Consider the following 8846-nt stretch of genomic DNA (forward strand, 5'->3'; position numbering starts at 1 on the left):
ACAGGACCACCTATCATGGACATAGTGACCACGAACTGGCCAGGTGTCATTGGCTTTAGTGATTTTTAACTGTCAGAATTTGTCACCATTTCCGTTATTTCCGTGGAAATCCCTGATATCTAGTGAGCAGGCACCAAGCATCCCCACTAAGTGTCAAAACCAGTGAGACCGTGATATATATTCATATATGTTTATTGAGGCCTTTGGGCAAACTTGTTTCCATTGTTCTGCCTGTTGCTGGCTGAAAGACAAGAGTGATAATTGCTTGCTATTGGCTACTGCCCAGGGCAGTGTGGCTCCATGAGCTTGGGTGGCATAGTGCTAGGTACTCTCAATGGCTAAAATTTACTAGGCCACCTCTAAAACTCTAGCAATATGATCATTTTTGCAAGCATGTATATGAATTACAAATTAGTCTCATGGCAATAACTCTCCTCATTTCCCATAACTCTGGAATCACCAACCTCTGGGAAAAGCAATATAAAAACAATCGTGTTGTACTTGGAACTGTTGCACTTGGCTTCACCTCAGGCTTGGACAATTAGACCTCCTTGTCTTGTTTCCAAGAACAAAAGAGACCTGGACAGAATAATAAAAAGGTAACGTCATCATCAGTCCTATTTTTAAAGTAACAACATTTAGCAAAGGTCCCATTGCTCTCTCACTAGTCTGTTTTCTTCGTCTTGAATTGATCTTCAGTCCAACAAGCCACTCACAGTACTGCTCCGATCTTGACTTAAATTTGGTACTTTATAGTCATGGTCTTGATTTAAAGACTTCCTATGTCTCCCACCTAACATGGACCTGACATAAAGCCTTAAACCAGACCACTTTACAAACATATAGAGTAATAATAAAGCTTCTTATTGAATGGGGAGGACATTGCTTGTTGGCAGCATGGATGGAATGACCTGTCCATGTATCTTACCAGTGTCCATATTGGAGAGGTGTAACTCTAGGGAACAATGGCTGATATGGGAGGAAGCGGAATGGAACCTTTCAGAAATAATTTAAAGATGCCTCTCAACTGAAGTTCTATTATGTACAATACTTTTCAGTTAAGGGGTTACGATATTCCTGATTTTTTTTTTTTATTTTGCCTTTGTGTTTGCATAATGGAGTTTGGGAATGATCCTAAGCATGTGACTTTTCCTCATGTTTCTTCATGCCGGTTCTTGTGTATCTCCTATCTGTCTTTATAACATGGAAATTCAGTGCTGACTATTAGGGATGTCGCGAACTGTTCGCCCGCGAACTAATTCGCGCGAACATCGGCTGTTCGCGTCCGCCGAATGTTCGCGAACGTCGCGCGACGTTCGCCAATTTGGGTTCGCCTTAGCTGGCGCTTATTTTTAACCTCCCACCCCAGACCAGCAGCTACATGGCAGCCAATCAGGAAGCTCTCCCTCCTGGACCACCCCCCACACCCCCTGGACCACTCCCCTTCCATATATAAACTGAAGCCCTGCAGCATTTTTTCATTCTGCCTGTGTGTGCTTGGAAGAGCTAGTGTAGGGAGAGAGCTGTTAAGTGATTTGAGGGACAGTTGATAGTAACTTTGCTGGCTAGTAATCTACTTGATACTGCTCTGTATTGTAGGGACAGAACTCTGCAGGGATTTGAGGGACATTTTAGGTTAGGTAGCTTTGCTGGCTAGTAATCTACCTTCTACTGCAGTGCTCTGTATGTAGCTGCTGTGGGCAGCTGTCCTGCTTCTGATCTCATCTGCTGACTGCTGCCTGTAACCCAATAGTCCTTGTAAGGATTGCTTTTATTTTCTTTTTTGTTTTTTTACTTTGCTACTATAAGAGCCCAGTCCTATTAGTCTAGCTGTGTTGGGGAGTGGGACTGGTGTGCTGCTCCTAGTAGTTCAGCACCAACCAGAGTAATTTTTTTTTTTAATATATATAATTTTTTTTTTATTTTACTTATCTTACTGTTCTTTAACGTGTCCAGTGCTGTTTGCTGTTCTTCATAGTAGTGCACCAATAGTAGTGCACTTGCAGGCATTGTTTGCCCAGTGTGTTCTTCAAACAACTGCCAGCTAGCTGTGTGAGCTTGTTCACATTCTGTCTAAATATCAATAATAATACCGTCTCCAGAAACACCACCTGAGTGACGTTTTTCAAGCAGCAATAATATATTCCGTATCCACTGCTGTAGTGTATACGTTGACCTTGCAGGCATTGTTTGCCCAGTGTGTTCTTCAAACAACTGCCGCCTAGCTGTGTGAGCTTGTTCACATTCCGTGTCCAGAAACATCACCTGAGTGATGTAGTGTGATTTCTGCCCTTTACAGCACAAAACGCAGCGCTATGTCAACAATGTATTTTTCAGATACATTTTTGCCCTTGATCCCCCTCTGGCATGCCACTGTCCAGGTCGTTGCACCCTTTAAACAACTTTAAAATCATTTTTCTGGCCAGAAATGTCTTTTCTAGCTTTTAAAATTCGCCTTCCCATTGAAGTCTATGGGGTTCGCGACGTTCGTGAACCGTTCGCATTTTTGACGCAAGTTCGCGAATATGTTCGCGAACATTTTTTCCGACGTTCGCTACATCCCTACTGACTATCAAAATAATGTAATTCTTGGCATTTTTCGGGAAAGTGTATTAATAAATAAGCCCAAAAAACCCGTGTGGATTTTTTTTCAGAAAATATTGAGATAAATTCGGACTTTGATAAATAACCGCCCTTATTGTATTATGTTACAATGATTTCCATGTGTCTATGCGGTTTTCTTACAACTGTTAGGTTTGTGGCATTACTCATCCCTGAGGAGGGGAGAACAATTCTAGGTCTCAGATCCTGTTACCACTTTACACTACTAACACTTCTAGATCTGTCAGCTGCTTTTGACACTGTGGATCATCCTCCCCTCTTCCAGGTCCTCCATTCTCTTGGCCTTCAGAACACTGCTTTGTGCTTGTTTTTATCTTACCTCACACATTGGGCACAATGAGCTAATGGAGATTACTTCCTTCCCCAGGGAATATATTACTAACTGGGGTCTTCTCCATTAGTGGGGGAAAGTTAAAGGGATCCTGTCATCGGAAAACATGTTTTTTTTCAAAACACATCAGTTAATAGTGCTACTCCATCAGAATTCTGCACTGAAATCCATTTCTCAAAAGAGCAAACAGATTTTTTTATATTCAATTTTGAAATCTAACATGGGGCTAGTAGACATTTTGTCAATTTCCCAGCTGCCCCTGGTCATGTGACCAGGCCCGGACTGGCCATTTGTGAATACGTGCAAATGCCTGTTGGGCCGCTGCCCATGCTGTGTAAATGGGCCGCATTGACAGTGTGTGACTGTGCGATCTCCTGTGCGCAGGGCCCTTGCGCTTGGATGAAGAGAGAAATGTAATTTTGCAGGACCTGCACTAACATTTCCTACCAGTAGAGGGCGTGCAGCAGAAGTGAGCCGGAAACTGAAGAGCTGCACGGGAAAACATTAGCAAGTTTGCAGTGCTTTTGAAACGCTCCAATGAAGGGATGAAGGGAGGGATGGAATTTTCTGCTGCTGTTCTGCATTTCCCCCCTTGCCCCCCCCCCAACTGTACAGAGAAACGGCAGGTAAGAACAACTACTTCCTGCTACTTAAAGTGATACTGACATGAAATCACTCAGAAAAGCCACTTGAGCATCTCACATGGATTCCTGTCAGTCTCATTGGAGGATCAGTGTCCTCCTGACTGTTGATGCGCCATGTTGCTGATCCAACCTGAAATTCCTGACAGACCAACCTGGCTAGTTTTTGGGAAAGGAGATCCCAGGGGAGCACACAAGTCTAGACTTGGATGTATCATAATTGTCACAAAGTCTCTAAAAATGCTTTTACATGCCTGTGTCAGTCAGCACCAAGGCCCCACCCCTTGACTTGTGCCGCCAAACTGGAAAACTTGCCCTTTATTTCTCTTAAAGGAGAAAGAAAAGCCATCATACACTTGGGGGTGCCAAATGTTAGGCACCCCCAAGTGATTGTATTGACTTACCTGAAACCCTAGGCCGGTGCTCCTATCAGCAGAAAACTGCACTGGCCTGGGGTCATACCAGCAAGCACCACGGAGCGATCTTCCATCTTCTTCTTTCTTCAAATTTCGAAGGGCAAACGCATGCGCAGTTGAACGAAATAGCCGACAGGCTCAGCCATGCGAAAAAAGAAGAAGCCGGAAGAGGATCACTCCGCAGTTTTCTATGCAGGACATGGCAGGCTTTGGGCATCTGTTCACAGGTTTTTAGCTAATATTCCCCTGTATAATTGTGTCCAAGGAACGGATTAAAAAAACTTGCTCCCAATAAAGACTAATTATATCTTAGTTTGGCTCAAACTACTGTTTTATTATTACAGAGAAAATTAAATCTTTTAAACATTTGGATTGTTTGAATATAATGGAGTCTATGGGAGATGGCCTTTCCTAATTTGGAGCTTTCTGCAAAATGGGTTTCCAGATAACCAATCCTATACCTGAAGTGGGCTGCTTTGATTTTTTTTGCCAGGGCTGCTTTTTTCTCCCAGTCCGGCCCTGCATGTGACTTGTGCCTGCACTTTAGGAGAGAAATGCTTTCTGGCAGGCTGCTGTTTTTCCTTCTCAATGTAACTGAATGTGTCTCAGTGGGACATGGGTTTTTACTATTGAGTGCTGTTCTTAGATCTACCAGGCAGCTGTTATCTTGTGTTAGGGAGCTGTTATCTGGTTACCTTCCCATTGTTCTTTTGTTTGGCTGCTGGGGGGGGGGGGGAAAGGGAGGGGGTGATATCACTCCAACTTGCAGTACAGCAGTAAAGAGTGATTGAAGTTTATCAGAGCACAAGTCGCATGACTTGGGGCAGCTGGGAAATTGACAATATGTCTAGCCCCATGTCAGATTTCAAAACTGAATATAAAAAAATCTGTTTGCTCTTTTGAGAAATGGATTTCAGTGCAGAATTCTGCTGGAGTAGCACTATTAACTGATTCATTTTGAAAAAATTTTTTTTCCCATGACAGTAACCCTTTAACCTGGGGGTGCCCTAAATGTCTATAGAGGAGAAATTCGTAGTCCTTAGAACTCCCATTCTCTCCATGAAGTGTTTTCAGGCCTCGCAGTTAAGCAGAGATGCAAAACCACAGTTTGGCAATGTGACATTTCAGCCTTTGAGATTTGTTGTGAGACTAATGCTCTGATTGTGCAAATAAACCCAGTGATAAGACAAGGCAGGAATACTTTACCATGAAGGAGGCAGAGACAATCACAACAGCAAGTAAACTCCTTCGTACAAGTAGAAAAAGTGCATATAATTGTTCCTGAACTCCTACTGCCCCCCAAAACAACATTACTTTACTGTTTTCAGTTCCAAATAAAACATTTTTCTTATGCTGACATAACCTGGCATCAAATATTATATAACTATTGTAATTATTTTTCGAGAATGTATTTATTATTATTATGCGTAAGCGGCACCATTTTCTATTTATTTGACTATTTTTCATGCTCAAGCTTAAGGGGCACATGAATATCTGAACTTTACAGTGCCAAAACCACTACATTTTTTTAGCCCAAGTACCGAAATACTGTTCTGCCCAACCGTGACATCTGACCCAAGGCAGGCGTTGAACGCGCTGAAGTGCGGTAAATTAGATCACTTTTTGGCAGAGAGCATTGGTCCTTTGCAACGAGTAATGTTTGCTATTCTAAAGAAGAGAAAGTACCGATTCTTTTAAAAAAGTTTAAAATAGTATGATAGGTATGGAAATGTGCCTATGATTATTTCAGAAACGATGCAGAATGTTTAATTGATTGTATTTGGAAAGTTTCTTAATTCAGTATGATGAAGCTTCTATTAAATTTTTATTTTCACGATAGCTCCCCTTTAAGGGTTTCAATGCATTATGTTTTTGTGAGTCTATGCAAGAATCTAAAGTGGATGAGATGTGTAGCCATTAGGCTCCTTTTTCCCGACACCCCCAGCCCTACCAAGGGCGCATTTCATTTTCAGATCTCTTTGGAGGTCACTTGTTATCATTTCCCCTTATAGACCTTCAGGCTGGAGGGGATTGGATAAAGGAAAGGGTTGATAAAAGGGTCCATCCTAGTCTTCGGACGAAGGTAGACCCAAATTCTTTTTTTTATTGCAGGCCTTATTGCGGCCACTGTGTTTCTCCAGCCACTGTGCCACACTACCGACCAATTTTCCTTTCCAATTTTTTTTCATTTATTTTTTCCCCCCAACTCAGTATTCTTTTGTTTGTTCAAACAAAACAACTCTGTGAAGTATAGCCCATTTCAGTCTACTGAGATACACCAGCTTGGGGGTACCCTGTTTGACATTAGCATAAATCTCCTTTAGACACAACAAACTGGGCATGGCTTGATTTGGAGAGCAGATAACATGATCCGGACAGTTGTATACAGGCGTACACAAAAAAGAGAAAAAAAGTGTATGTATTTGAAACTACAGTGCTGTCTGCTGTTTATTTTGGCTGACTTGCTAAATTCAGCTGAAAATTAAGTTTGCTAAAAAATATTTTAAAAACATAGTGAGACTATCCGGCACTACATTGGAATTGTGCCCCTCCCCTGTCCTGTAGATCCCCTGTTTTAAACCTAACTAACACAACTCTTATTCAAGATGTTAAAGGAGAACTAAAGCCTAACTAAAGAAGTAGGTAGAAATGTTGTACGTTATGTTTTCGGCTTCTGTACCAGCCCAAGGCAACTACAGGCCTTTAGCAGGGAAGATCTGTGTCTCCAAAGATGCCCCAGTAGCTCCCCATATTCTTTTCTGCTGATTCACTGCACATGCTCTGTGCTGCTGTCACTTACTGAGCTTAGGGACCCACTCACAATATACAGTACACATAGAATAGAAATGTCACAATATAAGGCTGATTAGTAATTGATACAGATAATTACTACATGGCAGCACAGAAACCAGTGCAATTAGCATCAGAATTTAATAATCAGCCCTGTAGCATCAGTTTATATTACAGGCCAACCTCATTTTCTGCTGGATAATTAGTGACGAGCCCTAAGCTTAGCTTCTCAACAGCTGCTCAGAGCCCACTGAGCATGTGAGTGTCACTGACACTTTCCAAGATGGTGACCCCCTGTGACATGTTTGAAGTCCTGGATCATTGCTGCTATTGACAAGCTGAAACTTTCGGCTAGTGAAATAAGTTCAATATGTGAAATACAGCATTTTTAACCATATTCATTTTTAGAGTTTAGTTCTCCTTTAATGTAGTTGGCTTGTTCTGTTGAGAAAATGAAGTTAGTGAGCAGAGTAGAGGCATTTGACAGTTTTCAGGTCAGTTCTAATCAGTAAATGTAGCAGACAGCACCATCCAGGAAAGTATCTGTCCGGATAATGAAGCCAGAAAGTAACAAATAAAGGCTTTTTAATTGAATTCCTGGATGGTGCTGTATGCTATATTTTGTTTGTATATTTAAAGTCGGTTGGAGTGGACACCGAATGACGTGCACCAGATTATTAACAAGAAATTGAAATACTTGTTGGCTAAATTGTCTTTCTAAGCAGAACAACATCATAAGACTTTCCTTTACTTGCAAAATTAATTTTCCGTCTGCTCTAATTGGCCGAAATTGCACTTTTGTTTAAAATTATTCATCTTAACAGTTTAAAACAATGCATAAATCTTGAAAATCAGAATAAAAATTTTTTTTTTTTTTAACAATTCTTTTATTGTGCAATTATAGCAATACAGTCAGACAGTTGTATAATAGCATTGCATCTTTGTTTTCTTTTACACAAACCAATTAAACAGTTCTTACAAACTTTAACCAGCATGATGTCATCATTCACTTACAGGTCATTATACTCAGGAATGTTCCAATTAAATATATATAAAACTGAACAGCATAACATACAAGTACATACTGCTACTGTGGTTAACCCACACCCGTATCCTCCTCTGTCCATGGTGCCCAAATTTTATTAAATTTCTCTGGACAGCCCCTCCTCATATAAGTGAGTTTATGTAGGGGGAGCGCACTGTTAATGAGTTGCTCCCATTCCTGAACCGTTGGGCCTCTGCTAGATTTCCATTTCAAAGCTATGGCTTTTTTAGCATACATACATAGAGTGATTAGAAGCGTCCTCTGTGCCCTGTTGTGGGAGATCTCCCCAAGTAGATTCAATATCAACACCTTAGGATTCAGTGGCACTGGGATACCAGTTTTTGTACTAATTATTTGATTGACCTCCCCCCAAAACCTCAGCATAGCCGGGCAGTGCCAAATCATATGCATAAAGTTCGCTGGCGAGTTAGAACATCTGGGGCATTCATCCCGCAAGTCCTGGTTCATTTTTTTTTAGTCTGTAGTGAGTAAGATATATTCTATGCAAATAATTCAACTGGGTCATTTTGTCCCTGCTGCAGATAATCCCATCCAAACTCAATTCTAGTATCTCCTCCCAGTCCTCCAGAGTAAGCCCAGGGATATCCTGCTGCCATCTAGTTAACAGTTTAGTAAGTGAGGGGCTACCAACTCTAATCAATTGGGTGTAAAAGTATGAAAGAGGTTTCCGAATAGCCTCTGAGCGGATATCTACCTCTATTTTCCTGGGGGTAGTGTCTGGTGGGCCAGTCTTAAATTGGTTTTCTATAGCATGCCTGAGTTGTAAATACCTAAAAAGCATAGGATTAGGGAGAGAGAATTTCTGTTTCAAGTCCTGAAATGAGCTGAAGTTACCATCAGGCATAACATCTGAGAGGTACTTAACCCCATATCGTGCCCATAGCTGCGGGTCCGGTATAGTGCGGAGATGTTGGAGTCTGGGGTTACACCACAGTGGGGAAAATGCTGAGCAGTGCGGTTGGTGCTTGGGGTAAAATTGC

Source organism: Xenopus laevis, chromosome 6S, assembly GCF_017654675.1.
Source record: "Xenopus laevis strain J_2021 chromosome 6S, Xenopus_laevis_v10.1, whole genome shotgun sequence".
NCBI lineage: Eukaryota > Metazoa > Chordata > Amphibia > Anura > Pipidae > Xenopus > Xenopus laevis.